This window comes from Pelodiscus sinensis, chromosome 1, assembly GCF_052426305.1.
Source record: "Pelodiscus sinensis isolate ZL-2025 chromosome 1, ASM5242630v1, whole genome shotgun sequence".
NCBI lineage: Eukaryota > Metazoa > Chordata > Testudines > Trionychidae > Pelodiscus > Pelodiscus sinensis.
This window is the reverse complement of record NC_143052.1, coordinates 55,198,070-55,219,248: the sequence shown is the minus strand read 5'-3', so window position 1 is coordinate 55,219,248 and position 21,179 is coordinate 55,198,070. Positions and strand designations below refer to the sequence as shown.

Below are 21,179 nucleotides of genomic sequence, written 5' to 3'. Positions count from 1 at the left end.
GTGGTACCTTATGGATATGTTCCTGATAGGACATGTTTCTGATTTGGTGCATCTTTTAAAAAACAACCTTCCCACACCACCATTAAGTATTTCCTCCTTATGTGTTCTAAGAGTTTGTTCACATAAACCTTGCACTGCCTTCCCCACCTAAAAACAAATAGCATTCAGCTAAATGCCAATTTTGACATTATCACTGGACCATAATCATTAATCTCAAATGGGACTTATAAAGAAAGCAGCCTAAATATATTTTCACCATTAGCCTAAGAATCTATTTTTTTTTCTATTGGAGAATCAAGATTTATTTTCCTTATTTGTTTATGGTCTTTGGATTCTTAAAAACAATGTGAAAGGTAGATGATTAAACTCTCAAAGGATAAGAAAGGGGACTTACTTGAGTAAAAGTATAATGGCTGATTAGAAGAAAGGGGGCGGAGAGGGAAATACAAAAGATAGAGAAGGAAAACCAATAAAGAAACAGGATTTTGAGGTGAGGAGAATTATTGTATAAGTCCTCCTTGGAAAAGTACTTTGCCAAACCAGTTATAAATTGATATTGCAGATGGGCCTCTTGGCACTACTGTCCCAACTATGGTCTCTGTCTCAATGAGCCTGTAGCTTTATCTATTCTAATGCAGTGATTCTCTACTAGGGTTGCCAGGTGTCCAGTTTTGAACCGGACATTCCAGTATTTCAGCTTTCTGTTCGAGAAACAAATTGAGAAAATATAAATGAGAAAATATAATGTCCAGTATTTTCTAAATAAAATGTAATGTAGATTGTGATGTAATGTCAAGTGTGTCCAGTATTTTTTGTTGAAACCATCTGGCAACCCTATTCTCTACCCATGGTGCACAGCTGAGGCTCATGACATTGTTTGCTGTTTGCTATGTTGGATTGCTAGAAAAAGAAAGTTAAGTTTCGTTAATCCTTATGACTTTCTCAAGGCCATACAGATTTTAAATAGATAACCAAGTTCAATAAGAATGATTTAAAACAATTTTAAATAGGATTTTTTATTTAAATTGAGTTACTTTTAAATGAAAATTTTTATTTAAGGTATAGTTAAACCTCATTACTAACATATTACACCTATACTTAGTTTCATAAAAATGAAATAATGGCTCTAGTCTGTCCAACCTAACAACTAATTCTTGCTTCTTGAAAGTTCTGCGTCTTTACTTTCTGTTTTTCTGCAGGCAGACACAAGCAAAGACAGACATAGGCTGAATAGGATTGTTTCTGTTCTGGCTAATGTAGTGGCGGCCCAGGGACAAGCATGGCAGAGTTAGTTAAGACATTGTCTTAAAGACAGAGACGCAATATATAGGAAAAGAAAGAAGGCAGCATAGAAAGGAACAGCACAGTGGACTGGAAAGGAAAAGGGAAGACATTCTTCACTGCACTCACAGCTTCCTATATTCCCTTTCAGTTTTACCACAGAACACCTGACATGGCTTCTGAGTGTAAAAGAGATCTTAATTGGTAATATTTTAAAGAAATTTGTTTCCTGGGTAATAAAGGAAAGCGTGTAAAATGTAAGCTGTGGAAGGAGATGCAGGGCCTACCTGTAATAGTGAAACATCATAAAGAAAACTGCTTATTGGTGTGGCTATGTCTGAAGAACAATGTGGATCAACTTTGCAATGCATCATTCTTCAAAACTCTATACCATTTAGTAGTAAAAGTGTGATTTAACAAATAAATTCCCAAGCTGCTTGCTATGTTGGATGTTAGAAAAAAAAGTTTATCCTAGTTTATCCTTATGGCTTGTTAACTAAGTTTAAAATCTATCACCCAGGTGTACAGTACAGAAAACTGCAGTAAGAGAAATCTAGAGTTGCCATTTGCCACTGAGTGTAATTTTCTTATTTTAGATTACGTAATACATGCCACTTATTTTGGAACATAATGGTCACAGACCTAATGGTGATGCTGTAAGTCTATTCATTATTTTAATTCTATATAACATAGCTTTCCCAAAGGAACCACATCCTATACTTGTTTTCAATGGGACTTGCTCCAAAATTAAGTGCACTCTGTGCATAGTCAGTCTTAGCTTTTTTGGTAACTTGGAGTCAGATTTGCATCAAAATGACACTGTGCGTGGGAAATATGAGAGCTAGTTGTAAAAGTTGTAAGCACACCATGCATTTAGTGTTCTGAGATTAGCCAGCAACTCAGACGACTTAGCAATTGCAAATATGAAACATTTGTTTTAGTTTAATAAAAATAAGTGCTGTGGTGTTTGTGTGTATGTGTACTACCACTGCATCTTCAGATTGACACAGGCAATGAGTATTATGCACTATTCTAAATGAATAAAAATCAAGTTAATTAAAAAAATAAACAAAGTATACCCTTTTAGACATTGTAAAATGCTATACTGAGGTATAAATTAACATGTTTTAGTGATCAGATTTGCACCATTGTTTGAAGAAATATGTGAAGTAGTATCAGTGGGAAACTTGATTTAAATAAATGGATTTTTTTTTTGGTGATTAAATCAATTTACCCTGTTTATAACACATGCAACCTCCAGTGGTAAATATGTGAGAACTATTGACCTAGTTTAATAGTCTACTTGTTGTCCCAGTCATTTCTAATTTCATATTTATTCATGAGCATTATATAAACAAATCTATACTTTGGCTTTCTTTACCAACCATCACTTGATAATTCTTACTTTGAGTTCTGATCAGAGAAACCAGGTCAGATCTCTTTCCAGAACTCAAAAAATTCTATTGGGGGGAAAGGACAGCCATTTTGGATTTAAAAAATGGCGCTTACCCTTTTTAGGGTTTACTGTAACTGTGACCAAACCAGTACCACAGGCAGAAATCCTTATAATACGAGTGCCAGAAACAAGAATCAGTCCAGTTACACCTTCATATAGTCATAAAAGCCAGCTCAATGAACATAAAACTACAGGTTGTACTTCCAAAATGCAGGATTTTCTGGTCCAGCAGGACCATGGATGATCCTGGAGCAGAGAGCCCGAGGGCCAGCTGGGTGGGACATCAAAGCTGACAGCCTGGCTGGGGGCAGCACAGGACAGGAACTGGAACCCTCAAGCAGCCCCCAAAAGCATGGAGATGGAGTCCTGCGGCTTCCCCCCAGCTGCATGGGGATGAGGCTGGGGCTCCATGGGACTGAGGTTGGAGCCACAGCCCCCGCGGCTGCTCCCAGCTGCACAGGAATGGAGCCCTGCATCAGGAGCTGAAGCCTGTGCCATCCAGGGACCCAGCAGTAGCTGGGTAAGCAGCCCAGTCAGATTAGCGGACAGGGGGAGGCAGGGTTGCTCACTGGGACAGCCTGCCAGCAGCAAGTGATGAACTTAGGGGCCAGTGGCAGGAGACCTCCCCTGGTCTGACAAATTCTCTTGTTCAGGACTGGTCAGGTCCCAATGATGCCGGACCAGAGAGGTCCAAACTGTAAAAACTGTTGGAAAAAAAATGGGGGTTTTGCAGGTGTCAGTTTTGGGACCAATTATGTTCAGTATCTTCATCAGTGATTTAGATCAGTGTTTCTCAACCTTTTTTTCATAAAGTACCCCCCTAAAAAAATATCCCCAGTACCTATAGTTTTCAGATACACACTTTTTTTGTCTACCATTGCAACACATTTGTTTAAACAACTTAATCATAGCTGGGTGGGCGATGAAATTTTTGAGTGTAAAAAATACAAAAATAAAGTGCTGTAAAACTTAAAACAAAAATTCAGTTTTCTCCAAATTTCAGTTGTTGAGGTACCCCTCAGATTTCCCCTAAAAGTGTACTCATACTACTGCTTGAGAAACACTGATTTAGATGATGGTATAGAGTATGCGCTTATAAAGTTTGCAGATGATACCAAGCAGGGAGGGGGTGCAAGTGGTTGGGGGGATAGGGTCATAATTCAAAATGATCTGGACAAATTGTGTGAGGTAAATAGTATGAATTTAATATGAAGAAATGCAAAGGATTCAACTTAGGAAGGAACAATCAGTTTCATACATACAGAATGGGAAGTGACTGTCTAGGAAGGAGTACTGCAGAAAGGGATCTAAGAGTCATAGTGGAACACAAACTAAGTATGAGTCAGTAGTGTGACATTGTTGCCCCCCCCCCCCCAAAAAAAACCCCCATCATCCTGGGACGCATTAACAGGAGTGCTGTGAACAAGACCTGAGAAGTAATTCTTCCAGTGTATCCTGTGCTGATTAGGACTCAATTGTGTACAGTTCTGGGTACCACATTTCAGGAAAGATGTGGAGAAATTGGAGAGGATCCAGATAAGAGCAACAAAAATGATATAGGGCACATCTAGACTATAGGGAAGATCGTTTTCTTCTGATCTCGCTTTCGAAAGCTCTGCTTTCGAATGTGAAAGTAGTTTAGATGCGGCTTTTTTGGCGAACCCCGCCCCCCTTGTTGAAAAGCTGCTTTTCCTCAAAAAAATGTGGCTTTTCAACGTAAAAAGATGTGGCTATTTGACATAAGCAAAGCTTTTGAAAGTGAGATTGGAAGAAGAGATGCCAATTCCTGCAGAATTTACATATCCTCTTTTGAATCTTCCCCATAGTCTATACATAGGATTAAGGTCTAGGAAACATGACTTTTGAGGGAAGACTGAAAGAACTGGATTTGTTTAGTTTGGAGAAGAGAAGTCTGAGTGGAGACACGATACCCTTTTAGGTACTTAAAAGCTGCTATCACAAGGAGGAGGGAGAAAAATTATTATTCTTAACTTCTGATGATCGGACAAGAAGCAATGAGCTTGCAAGAGAGGTTTAGGTTGGACATTAGGAAAAACCACCCTAACAGTCAGGAAGTTAAGCACTGGAATAAATTGCCTCAGGAGGCTGTAGAATCTCCATTGGAGATATTTAAGGACAGGTTAGATAAATATCTGTCAGGGATGATATTGGTGCTTGTTCCTGCCATGACTGCAGAGGACTGGACTTGATGACCTCCTGAGGTCCCTTTAGTTTTAGTGTTCTATGAAATAGGGACCCTTACAGCATACCTCAACCACAGTATTTTTAAGGGCAGGCTCACTCTGCAATACCATCCATCATTTTTGACCCCGAGTTTCTTCTAAATTCCATATTAACCAACTCATTTGCTTGCCCATCTTCCACCCTAAATTGCATCTCAATAACCACAAGGCTTTGCTGCATACCTTTGACATTGGGAGAGCCCTGGCCTTCTGTCCGGATAGGAGTAAATCCTACAGAAAGACCCCCAAGTTGTTTGTATTACTGGCAGATATATCAAAAGAGTCTGCAATCTCTAGTAAAAGACTTTCTAAATAGATATCCAGCTGCATTAATACTTGCTATGAATCTATTACTATTCAGAATTCAAACATTCCCCACCTGTTTTAGGAGGTCCATTTCCACCTCCATAGCATTCCTCAAAAATGTGCCATTATTGAAATATATAAGGACACCATTTGGGCATTTATACATACATTGACCAAACACTATTCCATAACTCACCACTCTGCTTCTGATATTGTGTTCAACTCAACTGCATTTTCTTTGGTATTGGACTCTTTTGAAGGCTCCCTCCCTCACTTTAGAAGGATCTGCTCAATAGCCACCTAGACTGGAGCCTCCATAGAGATGTTATTTAAAGAATAAATGGTTATTTATCCTGTGCAGTAATTGTGGTTCCTTGAGATGTGTCCCTGTGAGTGCTCTGCTACCCAACCTCTTCACTGCTTTGCAGTACTCTGCTATAGAGTTTCACAGTAGAGAAGCAACTGAGGGCAGTTTGCCCATGCAGTACTATATGCAATGGCACAGGACATGAGGCTGACTAGCATGCATGCAGGGGGCTAAACAGACACTGCTGTGAGTAATCTCCAAGGACGGGTCTAGAGGGCGCTAGCACACCTACAGAGGAACCACCTTAGGGACACATCTTGTAACCAGAATTATTCCACAGGGTGAATAGCCATTTCTTCTCACATTCACCACAGACATAGATATCAGTATTTCTAACGATGGCGTCATGACAGTGTTTCACACTATCCCTATCCTGGAGGGATCTCCTTAATCTATTAGCCTTCTCTTTGCTAGAAGGTGATTCTCATCTAAGGGAGTTTATACATCCATTTCATCTTGTTGCCTCCTATTTTTATACCTGCAACCTCAACTGGAACTCATTAGTAGCCAGTCCTGAACCAGGATCACTCTACAGTATTAGATATGCTTCTTAATCCCTGTCTGTAGTGGGGGGGAGGGGGAGAGCACTTGACTTCAGTCTTAGTGACATATCCTGGAGATTTCATGGATCAAGTATTAATATTTCCTTGAAATGTGTAAATATTACAGCTGACGAGTTCCCAGCTCAAAAAGTGTTGCATTCCATATGGGGGAAAGAATAGCCATGAGAATGATTAAAGGATTGGAGAATATGCCTTATAGTGGAAGACTTAAGATAAATAAATTGAGCTCCTTATCAAACAAAAGGTTGAGGAGTGACTTGATCACAGTTCATAAATACCGAAATGGGGTACAGAAGTTTGATAAGAGGGTTCTTACTCTAGCTGGCAAAGATCCGATGGCTGTAAGATGAAGCCAGGCAAATTCAGATTAAAAGTAAGGTACGTATTTTTAAACAATGAGGATAATTTTAATCACTGGAACCATTTCCCAAGGTTAGAAATTTTTAAAGCAAGAATTTTTCCCCTAAAAAGTTGTGCTCTGGTTCAAGCAGTTATTGAACCTAAAGCAGGGGTATACAACAAAGTCCTATGGCTTGTATTAAGGAGGAGGTGTAACTAAACCAGTGGTTCTGAACTAAAGCTTGGGACCTCAAATTGGATTGTGACACCGTTTTAATGGTGTCAAAAGTGCTATTGTTAGACTTGCTGAGATCAACACCCCAGGGCTTCAGCTCTGAGTGGTGAGGCTCAGGTTAAAGGCCACCTCAGCCAGGGTTGAAACCTTTGGTTTTTTGGAATGTCCGCCTTCTCCCTCCTCCCCCACACTCCAGTCAGGTGGTGAGGCTTGTTTGGGCTCAGGGTTTGGTCCCCACTCTTGGGGTTCTTCTTTGAGTGGTTGCTCATGTCCATTCGAATTGGGTGTGCGCACCGCGTGCACCACGTCTTCCGGAGCGTTTTCCCTAGCGGTACCCGTAGCGTCGGCAGGGCGCCCCCTGGAGTGGCGCCGCCATGGCGGGGCATAAGTACCCCTGCCGGTGCTGCCCCACCTCAGTTCCTTCTTACCGCCCGTGACAGTCGTTGGAGCGTGTCTCTCTCTTAGATTAGTTAATGGATCGCATTTTTCTTAGCTTTGTAAATAGTTCAATTAGTTAAGTAGTTAGTGTCTACTTCGTTCTTTGTTCTTTCTCCCCCTTTGGAGGTGAGGAATGCCAGGGCCGCAAGGCTTCAAGGCGTGCGCTGTCTGCGCAAAGTTCATGCCCAAAGGAGACCCACACGACAGCTGTCTGAAGTGTCTGGGTGAGAGCCATCTTACGGACACCTGTAAGATCTGTACGTCTTTCAAGCCGCACACTAAAAGGGAAAGAGTCTCTCGCCTAAAACTCCTCCTCATGGAGACGGATTTACAGCCGGCACCGGCTGGGCACCCTGCGGTGCACAATGCACCGGCGTCCATGCGGGATACTCCGTCTCGGGCCTGGGCCTCGGCGTCAAGGACCCGGCACCGGTCTCACTCTCCAGCATCGAAGAGGTTGAAAAAGTCTCGCGGGAGGTCCCCGTCTCGGAAAACCACGTCGGGTCTGCACCAGAGTGCCGACTCACTGGTGCACACATCCTCTATGGTGCGGTGTAAGCAAGCGGAAGATCCTTCTAGTCCAGGGCAATTGCCCCTGCACCGCCCGTCCACACCAGACACATTTGAGGCGGCGCAGGACCTCATTAGTCTCACCACCTCCCCTCCGTCGTCAGTTGAGGCGGAAGGGTTGAGGTCGCCTACGCCAGAGGCTGTGTTAGCTCTGGCTTCGCCTCGGCACCGCCATGACCGGCAGGCTCATGCCACTTATGTGATGGGACCGTCCGCGGTGGGACCAGTACCGCTTGCCTCGACGCCGTTCTCGATGCCGGCTCCTAAGCCTCACCCAGCACCCGACTGGGTTCGGCCTACCTTGGTGTTGGGATCTCTCCCGGCCCCCCTTTTGGCTGCACCGGTGCTGTACCATCTTAGCCTTGTGGCAACGTCTGCGGCACCGTCATCTTCGACACCGGCTTGGAGTACTTTTCTGGGACTGCCCCTTCAATCGTCGGCACCGGGGTCTTCAGCACCGACGCACATCTTGGCACCGGCACAAGCACCGGCACCAACCATGTGGACCTTGCCGGTGCCCCAGCCGACGGTGATGTCGACTTCTTCGGGGTTCGTCTCTGCACCGTCATGCTCCGCACCAGAGATGCAACAGACACCGGGACTGGGCCTCCCAGCACCGCTTTCAGTGCCAACACTGCTTTCGGCAGCGGGACTGGGTTCCCCGGTGAAGCAACAGCCATCGGTGCCACAGCATGCTACCGCTTCCTCGGTGTCGTAACAGCCTTCTGTTCTCCCAGTGCCGCAACAGCCACCTCCAACAGCACCAGCACCAATGCTGGCACGCCCCCATCATGCTCACGCGGGCAAGCCCGAGTCCATGGCCAGATTTGCCCCTCCGTCGGCTACAGTTCACTCCACATTGGCGCCTCTCTGGCCAGAGTCCGATTATTCGTCGGATTCCGATGCAACATCCCTCAGGTCGGGGTCCTCGGGAGCCTCTTCAGCCCATAGATCCCGTTCCCGGCACCGACGTGACCGTTCACAGGTGCAGCAGACTTAGCCACCTCATCCTCAGTGGCCTCTCTGTACACCGTTTGCTTATCACCAGTGGCAGGGGGCTGTGCCCCCCTCCGTGGCGTCGGGAAACTCGTGTCGCTGATCGCAACTATCGGCGTCGTTGTCGCGACCTCCTCCTTCCCCTCAGAGGCCGCCTATGTCGGACCTTGCGGCACAGGCACAGACCTCGGTGCCGGAGCCGTGTCTGCAGGCGGTAGCGTATGTCCAACCGGTACCGCACGTGGCCCCTGCGCTAGATCCGGCACCGACACAGGAGTCGTCGTCATCATCGTCTCCTGATGAAGCCCTGGCGGATCTTGCACCGGTGCTGCCTACATGGATGCCTGAGCGCATCAGGAGCTGCTCAGGCTTCTGGCTTCCAACCTCGGTGTCCCGGTGGAGCCAGTCATGGAGGACATGGACCTTATGATCCATATTCTTTCAGATGACGTGCCCGCCCGTTTGGCTTTGCCACTTAATAAAATGGTGGCAAAAATTACCAATGCCCTGTGGCAAACACTGGCGACCCTGACCCCTATCTTAAAGGGTGTCGAGAGGCGTTACTATGTTCCCCAGTCGGAGCACAAGCACTTGTACTCCCAGCCTGTCCCTCGGTCCTTGGTCGTCCAGGCAGTGGCCCAAAGGGAAAAACTCCCCCAGTCGGGACCATCCCAGAAAGCTAGGGAGCCCAAGCGCCTTGACTTAATGGGCCGAAAAGTGTACGCCACTGGTGGGGTGCAACTCCGCATCGCTAATCAGCAAGCGATGCTAAGTCGTTATGCTTTTAATACCTGGCAGGCCATAAATAAGTTCAAGGATAAGCTCCCTGCCGAGACCCGACAGGAATTTATGGCCATGACCTCTGAGGGTAAGGCCATCGCCCGCACTGCCCTCCAGGCTTCCCTGGACGTGGTCGACTCTGCAGCCCGCACCATGGCATCAGGTGTGATGATGCGCCGTGGTGCCTGGCTGCAAGTGTCTGGAATACCTCCTGATGTCCAGTCTATTATCCAAGATCTGCCTTTCAACGGCAAGGCGTTATTCTCGGAGCATACGGACTCGAGGCTCCATACACTCAAGGACACGATGTCTATCCTTCGGTCCTTGGGGATCCACACACCGGCTCCTCAGCATTATCAGCTGCCCTACAGACAGCAGGGGAGACCGCAGTCCCAAGTCCCGTTTGGGGACAGGTTATTCCAGTTTGCTCAAGCTGGGCAAAAATCACAAACGACGCCTGGGTCCTAAACATAGTCAGGAGTGGCTATACCATCCCTTTTCTGGGCTCGCCCCCTTCCAACCCACCTTCCCTGTCCCTTTTCAGGGACACCTCTCATGAAGGCACCCTCCGCCAGGAGGTACTGGCGCTCCTCCAAAAGGGAGCGGTAGAGAGGTTCCATCGCACCTGGAGGACAAGGGTTTTTACTCCTGATATTTCATTGTCCCGAAACCCAAGGGCGGGGTCCGTCCCATCCTAGATCTAAGGGACCTCAACAAGGCGGTCGTGAAATCCAAATTCAGAATGGTAACCCTGGCTTCTGTCATTCCGGTTCTACAGTTAGGAGACTGGTACGCCACTTTCGATCTCAGAGATGCTTACTTCCATGTGGCGATAAGACCCTGCCACAGGAGGTTCCTCCATTTCATAGTCTCCCGGTGCCACTTCCAATTTACTGTGCTCCCATTTGGCCTTTCTACAGCACCCAGGATTTTTACAAAATGCGTGGCAGTCATGGCGGCGTTCCTCCGCAAATCAGGGGTACAAGTGTTCCTGTACCTGGACAACTGGCTAATTCGTGGTCGTTCCTACGAACAAGTAGAGGCCCGCGTGTCCCTCACAAGGGCCCTCTTCGTAAGGCTGGGACTCGTGCTGAACGAGGAAAAGTCATCGTTGACCGCCTCTCAGCACCTCGAATTTGTGGGTGCCCTCCTGGATTCCAGGTTGGCGAGGGCGCTTCTCCCCAGGGCCAGGTTCCTGGCCATAGTGGAGCTAGTCTCCGAATTAACTCGGTCCCCTATCACGACCGCCTGGGTCTGCTCAAGGTTGCTGGGGCACATGGCGGTGTGCACGTACGTGGTACGCCATGCTCAAATGAGACTCAGACCTCTGCAGGCTTGGTTGGCAAGGGCATTCAACCAATCCAGGGGCCTCTGGGGCACGGTTCTTACGGTGCCCCCGGAGGTAATAGTTTCGTTGCAATGGTGGACTCAGGAGTCTGTGGTGTGTAGCGGGATCTCCTTCTCCATACCTCCCCCCTCGCTCACTCTGGTCACAGATGCCTCGGACCTGGGTTGGGTAGCACACCTGGGGTGCCACAGGACCCAGGGTCTTTGGTCCCCTTCAGAGCGCACACTGCACATACATGTACGGGAGCTCAGGGCAGTCAGGAGAGCGTGCGAGACCTTTCTGTCGAAGCTCTCTCGCCGCTCCATCCTAGTCTGCCTGGGCAACACGGCAGCTGTATTTTACATCAATAGGCAAGGGGGTGCCCGGTCCCCTCCCCTCTGTCGTGAGGCCCGGCGCCTCTGGGACCTGTGTGTACAGCACAACATAGCTTTGCAGGCAGAGTACCTGCCGGGGTGCAAAAATCTGCTGGCCGATGCTCTGAGCAGGTCCTTCGGAGCCCATGACTGGTCTCTCAAGGACTCGGTTCTTCGTCAGTTCTTCCGCAGGTGGGGCTATCCCTGACTAGACCTGTTTGCCTCGGCACTCAATACCAAGTGCCAGAGTTATTGCTCTCTGCTGGGTCTTGGGGAACACTCCTGGGGGGATGCCATGATGGTGACATGGCTGGCGGGCATCCTTTATGCTTTCCCTCTGTTTCCCCTAATTCCCAGGGTCCTGACCAGGGACAGGACCTTCGGGTCCACACTCGTCCTGATAGCCCCCCGCTGGCCCAGGCAATTCTGGTTCCCTATACTGGTGGACATGCTCGCCAAGGAGCGTATAACGCTCCTGCCAGCCCGGGATCTCTTGACCCAACCGTGGGACGGGGGGGGGGGGACCATGGTTCACCCAAATCTCAAGTCTCTACACCTAATGGCCTGGTTTATCCATGGTTGACTCAACCGGAAAGGGAATGTTCCCAGGAGGTACAGATGGTGCTCCTAAGTAGTAGAAAACCATCTACCAGACGGTCGTACACTGCCAAGTGGCGGCGCTTCTTGTCTTGGGCGTCCCGAAGGGGAGTGCACCCGTCCTGTCCATTCTGGACTACCTTTTTTGAACTTAGGTCCAGTGGCCTCTCTACCTCCTCTATCAAAGTCCATGTGGCATCTCTCTCCGCCTTCTATGTTGGTTCGGCAGGAGTTTCTCTGTTCTCTGACCCTGTGGTCAAAAGGCTCCTTAAGGGTTTGGATAAGTTGTATCCCTCGGTTAGACCCCCCTCTCCTCGCTTAGGACCTCAACCTGGTGTTGTTTAGACTTATGTTGCCCCCCTTTGAGCCGCTGGCTATGTGTTCTTTGAAGCACCTCTCTTTGAAAGTCGCGTTCATTATGGCCATTACGTCGGCTCGCAGGGTCTCCGAATTGAGGGTGTTAACTATAAATCCGCTCTACCTGGTGTTCTCTGACAATAACATGAGGCTCCGCCCTCATCCGGCATTTCTCCCCAAGGTGGTGTCACCGTTCCATTTGTCCCAAGAAATTTACCTCTCCGTTTTCTTTCCAAAACCCCACGCCTCCCCTAAAGAGCAGGTGCTCCATTCCCTGGATGCTAGGCATGCGCTAGCTTTTTATATTGATAGGACCAAACCTTTTCACAGATCCCCACAATTGTTTATTGCTGTCGCAGACAGGATGAAAGGGCTCCCCATTTCGACCAGGAGGTTGTCCAATTGGGTCGCAGGGTGTATCAGGGAGTGTTATGCCCTGGCCGGGAAGGTGCCACCCCAGGTCACGGAACACTCCACCAGGGTGCAGGCGTCCTCTGTGGCTTTCGGGGCGTAGGTTCCAGTCTCTGAAATCTGCAGGGCGGCCACGTGGTCGTCGCTTCACACCTTTACGGCTCACTATGCACTGGCACAGCAGGCCAGGGAGGACGCAGGGGTGGGCTCTGCAGTCCTCAACTCTGTGCTGTAAATATGTTTTATCAGTGACACATTGCATTTTACAGTTTTTTCTGTGTTCACTTGGTTGAATAAACAGGTTGTATTGTTCAGCTTTTCGTGAACTTCTCTTTTCTGAGTGCTCCGACCCCTCCTCCTTGAGGGGGGGTTGGCTTGTAAGTCACCTAATTCGAATGGACATGAGCAACCACTAGAAGAAAAAAAGGACGGTTACTTACCTGTAACTGTTGTTCTTTGAGATGTGTTGCTCGTGTCCATTCGACTCCCCCCCTCCCCGCCTCCCCTTCGTCGGAGTGTCCGACAAGAAGGAACTGAGGTGAGGCAGCGCCGGCAAGGGTACTTATGCCCCGCCATGACAGCGCCATTCCAGGGGGCGCCCTGTCAGCACTACGGGTACCGCTAGGGAAAACGCTCCGGAAGATGCGGTGCACGTGGTGCGCAAACCCAATTCGAATGGACATGAGCAACACATCTTGAAGAACAACAGTTACAGGTAAGTAACCGTTCTTTTATTGTAAGTTTGAGAACTCCTGGACTAGACAATTACAATGGTCCCTTTTGACTCTGAAAAATCTTTTTCCATATAAATATTTCAGCTGCTGACTATTTCAGTTCAGCACTTCTGGCCTCTGACAGCCACGCGCTACATGTCAGTACCAAGTGCACATGTATGACACCTACTCACTAACGGCACATCTACACAGCAGCATTATTTCGGAATAACTGACATTATTTCAAAATAACAAAATGCATGTTTACATAGCAAGCCATTATTTTGAAATAATGTTAAGCCGGAGGACTTCTTCCTCTGACTCCTGTCATCCTCATTTTATGAGGAGTAGGGGAAGTTGAAGGCAGACTGTTGTTCCGTCGACTTCCTACTCTGTAGACTGTGCCAAAAGCTATGCAATTGACATAGCTGAAGTTGTGTATTTTAATTCGATGTTTGCCCTGCTGTGTATATGACGTACCCAAAGAGAGACTACTTGGCTACCCCTCTGAAACCAAAGGAAGTAGTCATATGTTTTGCCTTCTGACATACAAATGGTGTAGTCTTCACTAACTAATCTGGTGCTGTTTATCTACTTCATTTATTGTTCTGGCATTGTTACTCCATGTTGGTAGTAGACGAATCTGGGGTTTCAACTTCTGTCCATGGTATCAGTCTGGGTCTCCAGCACTCTGGCCTCCCAGCTTGCGATTGGAATTCCATATGTAACGTTAACAATAGGAGTAGTTACTGAACTATGTTGGCATTCTGCTTGCTAATTCTTTTGCTCTTACGCCAAAGTAGCAAATGCTAAAGGGAACTTGCAGGCTAAAGTAAGGCTATGTTTACACAATAGTTTATTGCCTTGTCTACACTGGCAAGTTTAAAGTGCAGTCAGTCATTTCACTCTGTTGTAACTCCTGAAGTGTCCACACTGACAAGGCACTTATTCTTAGTCTACACTAGTCTAGGCAGGTCAGCTTAAAATACGCCATTCAGCTATGCAAAATGCATAGCTGGATTTGGCTTACCTTAAGCCGAGCCACAGCAGTGTCTACGCTACGGGAATCTGATAGGAGCACACATTTCCATTGGCTTCTCTTACTCCTTGGAGAGTGAGGAGTACAGGACACTGGTGGGGGCTGCCCCCGGCATTCGATTTGGGGATCTACACTAGACCCACTAAATCGAATGCTAGATCGACCTCCAGAAGGTCGATCTTCTCCGTAGTGTAGGCATGCCCTTAGTGCATACTAACTTCACAGTTGCTGTGCTCTAAGTAAAACCACTTTGACAAGATGCATAGAGCTTGCAACACTCCTGGCTATAGCTCTTGAGTGCCAGTGTGGACATTGTGGTGTACTATAGCTCTGTGACTGGCCTGGAAACCTGTCCCACAATACCTGTTCTCGCCTCTCTGGGCATCGGTTTGAACTCTGCTACCCTGCCCTCTGGTGATCAATCCTCAGACCTGCCCTTTACATTTTCTTGGGAATTTTGAAAGTCCTCTTTCTGTTTGCTCAGTGATGTGTGAAGTACCTTCGGCGCATCTTGCCAGGTGGCCGTGCCTGTTCCATGCACCAGGAGATCTGCTACGTGGAGCCATGCCAAGGTGCTGGACCTCATCAGTATTTGGGGAAAGGAGGCTGTCCAGTCCCAGCTGCACTCAAGCCATAGAAATTATGATAACCTATGGACAGATATCAAAGCTGCTGATCGAAAGGAGTCATGACCAGGACACTACAGTGCAGGGTCAAAGAAGGAGCTGAGAAATGCCTACCACTGCTCTGATGCTGTGCCCCTTATCTGGTGGTTCCAAAAGAGCTGGATGAAATGCTCTGGGGCAACCCGACCTTTGCTCTAAAGACCCCTGTGGATTTACGTCAGGGCCTCAGAGGCCATCCCAGAGTGGACTGAGCCAGGAGAAAGAAACCGTGGACAAGGGTGACAAGGGAGGGGGACCCAGAGCCAGAGGACAGCTTGGTGTCCATAGATGCATGTAGTCAGGAGCTATTTTCTACCCTGAAGAAAGCTAACTAGTCGCAGCAGTCTGAGGTTGGGGAAGCACAAACAGCAGAGGATGTGCTTGGTAAGTGGCTTTGATTTCTGGGAGCATTGAAGTGAATTGTTGGGGGTAGGAGGGTTGCAGAAAGTAGGCATGGGTCTCTGGGTAGTGCTTCTGCTATTTGGAACAGGGCGTTAATGGACTCTCACTTAATGGTAATCAGCCTTACCAATCTCATCAAAAGTCTCAGGGAGATGCTGGGCAATATGCCTTTGCAGGTTCCTTGGCAGAGCTATTTTGTTCCTTTCCCTATTAAGGGTAACATTCCTATACCACTATGCCATTCAGGCTTACCATTGCTGCACACAAGCAAGCCATGTAAGGCCAGGATCGGAGCCAGTCTCACAGAGGATTCTCCCTTGCTTCCCTTCCCACCCTCAATGAAATGTTTCAGTATCATAGCTTATGGAAAACACGTTGACATTATTCATTATAGGACCCCCTTCTAGTGTTGGTACACCCTATGATGCATGTTGTCAGACTGCAGTAAGGCCTTGTACCAATTAATTCCTCTCGTCCCGTGGTTAACTCTCCATTTTGGGGGTCTTGTGTCTTATGTGCACTCACCCTGGGATAGCTAGTCAGTGATAGGTATGTGGACAGCGATTGTGTTTAAAATAGGTCATGTCAGTGCTCTGTCTAGTGTTAACAATGGTCGCTCCGTAAAATGTTGTATTTTGGCTTCGCAGATTTAATCTTGGGATCCCAGTCTACCTGTTGAACAGCTACACAGGGCAAGGAAGCAGCCTTGGACAAGTAAAGATGACTTGATGCAAGAGGTTATGCTTCGGACGGTGTCCCAAAACTGTCTTCCATGTGCCCAGCTCTCACTGCCAATGCATTTTGACCATCATCATGTCCCTAGTTGGCACCCACTGCATTCCACACCTTCCCCTTCACCAATCAGCCCTGTAGACTCTCACAGGCACCTCCTCCCTGTGCTGTTTAGCCCTGCAGCAATGCAACCCCCATTGCACAGCACATCAGATGGCAGGGCTGCACATGATACTTGGACGTATACAAATCTGTAAACATACCATGGCTTAACCTCCTCCTTGCCACCCTCTTCTTTCCCACAAAGTGCAGATGTATCATAATATGTGTGTGTTCTATATTTGTTTTTAATAAATGAAATTCTTGGGTTTGAAAGCAATCAAGCATAGCCCAGCAAAGCAACAGGCAATTTTCTTGTCAGTGCATCATACATACCATTCACAGCTGCCCACTGGCATTGCAGCCACTGCACTCCCATGCCTGGCAACAAATATTACTGACTTTTCAGCATCAAATTGCTGTTTCAAGGCATCCTTGATCTTTATGGCCCCACTGTGCTCCTCTAATAGCCCTGGTCTTAGTCTGGTCAAACAGTCTCCAGGCACTGAGCCGCAGTAGTCAAGCCCTCAGCAAAGCTTTTGCCTTTTCCTTCACAAATATTATGGAGGGTACAGCACGCAGCTATAAGCAAAGGGAAATTGTCATTGGCCAGGTCCAGCTTCTTGTACAAACATCGCCAGCAGGGTTTTAAACAGCCAAAAGCACATTTCACAGTCATTCTGCACCTTCTCAGCCTGTTGTTGAACTGCTCCTTGCTACTGGTAATGTTCCCAATATATGGCTTCATGAGCCATGATAGCAAGAAGTAGACAGGGTCTCCCAAGATCACAAATGGGCATTTTGACTTCCCCTATGGTGATCTTCTGGTTTGGGAAGGAAGTCCCTGCTTGCAGCTTCCTGAACAGGGTAGTGTTCTAAAAGATGCATGCGTTATGAGCCTTTCCAGATCAGCCTGTGTTAATGACCGTGAAACACGGTGATCCACAAGTGCCTGAAGAACCATGGAGAAATACTCCTTGGTTACGTCTACACTGGCATGATTTTCCGAAAATGCTTTTAATGGAAAAGTTTTCCGTTAAAAGCATTTTCGGAAAAGCACGTCTAGATTGGCAGGATGCTTTTCCATAAAAGCACTTTTTGCGGAAAAGTGTCCATGGCCAATCTAGACGTGGTTTTCCGCAAAAAAGCCCCGATCGCCATTTTCGCGATCGGGGCTTTTTTGCGGAAAACACTACTGTGTTGTTTACACTGGCCCTTTTGCTCAAAAGTCTTTCAGAAAAAGACTTTTGCCCAAACGGGAGTAGCATAGTATTTCCGGAAAAGCACTGACGATCTTACATGAGATCGTCAGTGCTTTTCTGGAAATTCAAGCGGTCAGTGTAGACAGCTGGCAAGTTTTTCCGCAAAATCATCTGATTTTGTGGAAAAACTTGCCAGTCTAGACACAGCCCTTCTGATTAATGTACTCAGATACTAGGCAGTCTGGTTCCAAAACAATGTGTGCTATCTATCACCCTCCCTACCATAGTCAGTGAAGCCCATCAGTGCAAAGCCATCTATAATTTCATGCACGTTGCCCAGAGTCACGGTCTTTCGGAGCAGGATGTGATTGATGGTCCTGCATAATTCCATCAACATGAGTCCAACTGTCAACTTTCTCAATACAAATTGATTGGTGATCAAGCAAAAGCTGTCTGGAGTAGCCAGTTTCCACAGTGCAATCACCACATGCGTCTCCACTGGCAGAACAGCGCTTATTCGCATGTCCTTGCGCCACAGGGTGGAGTTTATTTCTCAGTCCCATGAAAGTGACTTTCCTCATCCAAAAGTTCTGCAGCCCCTGCTTGTCATTCCAGACTTGCATGATGATATGATTCTACTATTGATGCTTGTTCACAAGTCCCAAAGTGGCACTACACTGTGGTCAGGCACCTCTGTGAATGCCACAAGACATTTAGTGTTGTAGCTACAGTGCATGGCCAGATCAGTTTCTCACTCCTCATTGTCAGTTTGCAGCTTAAGGACATTCATAATGTGTTAGTTAGTGAGACCTATCAGCATTGTCTTCAACAGTTCAGGATCCACTCCTGGAAACCAACAACACAGAGCGTACATAAAAGCCAGTGAAAGATGGTGCCAAAAGGGGATGGAAGCATTGGTGTTGTTGGGATGCGAAGCAGTGCACCATGGGCAATGGGGCAGGACTCTGGATGCCCTACAACTCCTACTCTCCACCTTTGCACAAGCCTCAGCAGCAGAAATAGAGGTGCTCTGGGATAGTTGCTCAAAGTGCACTGCTCCGAATGCTGCTACAAGTGCCTCGAGTGGCCGTGCCACAGTACTGGAGCTGATGCTGTAGACACACATTAGAGGTTTCACTGCTGGGCTCTGTAAGTGGCACTGTAAATACCAAGGCTTTACATCTGCCAGGGTTGACAAAGCCCATGTTGGCATAACTTACATTACTCAGGGATGTGAATAAACCACCCTCCTGAAAAAGTTACGTAAGTTAACCAACATAAGCCTCAGTGTGAACAGTGCTATGTTGGTGAGAGAGCTCTCTGCCATAGATTCAGGAGTGGCCAAATTTACTGACCCTCTAATCTGCATATAATAATCTTCAGAAGTTCTAGAGCTGCAAAATATGCACAAGCTGCCCCGTGGAGCATTGCCTCCTGGAGTGCAGGGCTTATGCCTCGCCACTTCCCTAATGACTCAACTCCCACCATTCCGCTGCTCGGTGGCAGTAGCCCTGAGCTGCCCCTGCCTAGTCTGGTATGAGGAGAAGTGGTGATAGTACATGGCAGCGCTCTGGGAGCCATACTTTAAAGAGAGCTGTGTGGGGCTCACGAGCCACAATTTTGCCACATCTGGTATAGAGTGTCTTTACCAGATGCCCTACAGCAAAATGTGTAGAAAAGCCCTGCAGGGGGGAGAGGGGAAAAACTGCAGCATTTAAATTAGGGATCTGAACATGTAGTTGAGTACACTGTTAAGCCATGAGCCTAGGCTCATCAGTTAACCCTCTCAATTACATGCAGGCCTCTCCCCCCTCCCCGTATCAGAGGCAGCAGGGGGGAAGGCGGGAGCATGCTGGCTCCCACATTGGCTCCTGCCTCTGCCCCCCCCACGCCTCCTAAGAGGCAGCAATTGGAAAAAGCCTATAGTGTAGACCTAGCCTCAGGTATCCTAGCACACGGGTGGGCAATAACTTTCACAGAGGATCCACTTAATGAATCCAGGGAGGACAGGAGTCGGTGCTTGTGGGGAGCCGGTTTAAAAGTCTCTCCCTCCCACCCCCTCCCAAAGCACTGGCAGTAGCCAGTACACACAGGGAGCTAGCTTTTAAGCTGACTCTGCATAAGCAGAGTCCCATGGAGCTGCCTCTCCATCCCCCCGCCCCCCCCCCCCCCGCTGAGCTCATACTAAGGCAGCAGTGCAGGGGGAGGCATTTTCTGAATGTTGTTGCACTATATTCATGGTTTCACAATGTTTATTTTTCTAAGGACTATCTAGAGTAGGGGTGGGCAAAAGGGCCTCCACAGGCCAGATTTGGCCTGCCAAGCGAGTTGATCAGACCTGCAGAGGTCCTGTCGCTCTGGGCCTGGGGGCAGGGGGAAGTGCATGAAGTTTCCTTTGCCCTGCTAGGAGCGTGCAGCGCTTAGAAGCAGGGGCCTCTTACTTCAGTGGCCACATCACCTAGCAGTGCAAGTCCAAAAACAGACCACTTCCTTCAGCAACCAGTTGCTTAACAAATTTTAAGGATCTGTCCTTTCTAGTGGAAATGATGCCTAAGGGCAATTGTGGGGATTATAGGGGAATCCAGACCTACCCTGTTCCACTGGGTTTCAGCCCAGAGATCTGTGACAATCAGGGTACGTCTACACTGCGAGATCTGGAATCCTGGAAAAACTCCGCCGCATCCAGGAAACATGTTTGCTCTTCTGCTCGCTGCTTTTTTTTTTCCCCCAGAAGAGCAAACGTGCTCTTTCGGGGAGCCCTGTATACCTTGTTCTATGAGGAATAAGGGCTCTGCCGAATGAGGAGGCTTTTCCACCATTTGGCCCTGTCTAGATAGGGCCAAATAATGGCAGAAAAGCCTCTTCCGGAAAAGCAATTGGAAAAAGCCTATAGTGTAGACTTAGCCTCAGGTATCCTAGCACAGGGGTGGGCAATAACTTTCACAGAGGAGCCACTTAATGAATTTTGGTATGTGGTCATGGGACTGGGACTGGGACAGAAGAGGCAGAGCTGGGGACTAGCCTGCCCCCCGAGTTGTCTGAGTCTTTGAATTAAAAACACAGCAAAGGGCTCGCAGTCTGACCCTGCCTGTACCACATTGTTAGGCAGCCACCTGCGGTTGCTGTGGTGATTTTAAAGGGCTCCTGGCTCCAGCCCCTGCTGGGGTAGCGCCACGACCAGGAACTGTGAACCATTTAAATAGGAACCTGCTGCATGAGCCACTGCCTGGAAATCTGGTGGTGGTGGTAGCAGAATGTAAATATAAAGTGGCCGGATGCAGTCTGCGGGCAGATCAAAGTGTTAGGAGAGCTAGATCTGGCCTTCGGGGTCCTATCTTGTCCAGTCCTGCCCTAGCATATGGTTCTAGCCTTAGTATTCACAAACATGTACGCTGGGTCACTTCCTACCATTACTTCCAATTCTGTAGCTCCTTGTTGATAGTCACTTGTCATCCTCTCAGGTCTCCGTGGGAAGCTGGGGTTTCGCAGCATGGTCAGTACGCTCATCCTCAGTGTTTGGAGCTCTGGTGGCTTCTTAGCAGGAATCTGCAGCTCATGTCCTCGCTCCTTCTCAGGCAGCCTAGACTGAGATGAGCCACTTATTTTTTATGTGCTCCCTCCATTGGGAACATGCCTAGTAAGGTGTTGGGGGGGGGGGAGGGAGTGTCCTCCTGGGCCCCGAGTACT

At 47.9% G+C, this 21,179-nt stretch overlaps 1 protein-coding gene across 2 annotated transcripts in view; it reads left to right on the top strand.

Annotated features, from left to right (window-relative positions):
• Positions 1–21,179, top strand: part of YAF2 (YY1 associated factor 2) — a 62,252-nt gene that overhangs the window by 30,092 nt on the left and 10,981 nt on the right. The gene's annotated exons all lie outside the window — the stretch shown is intronic.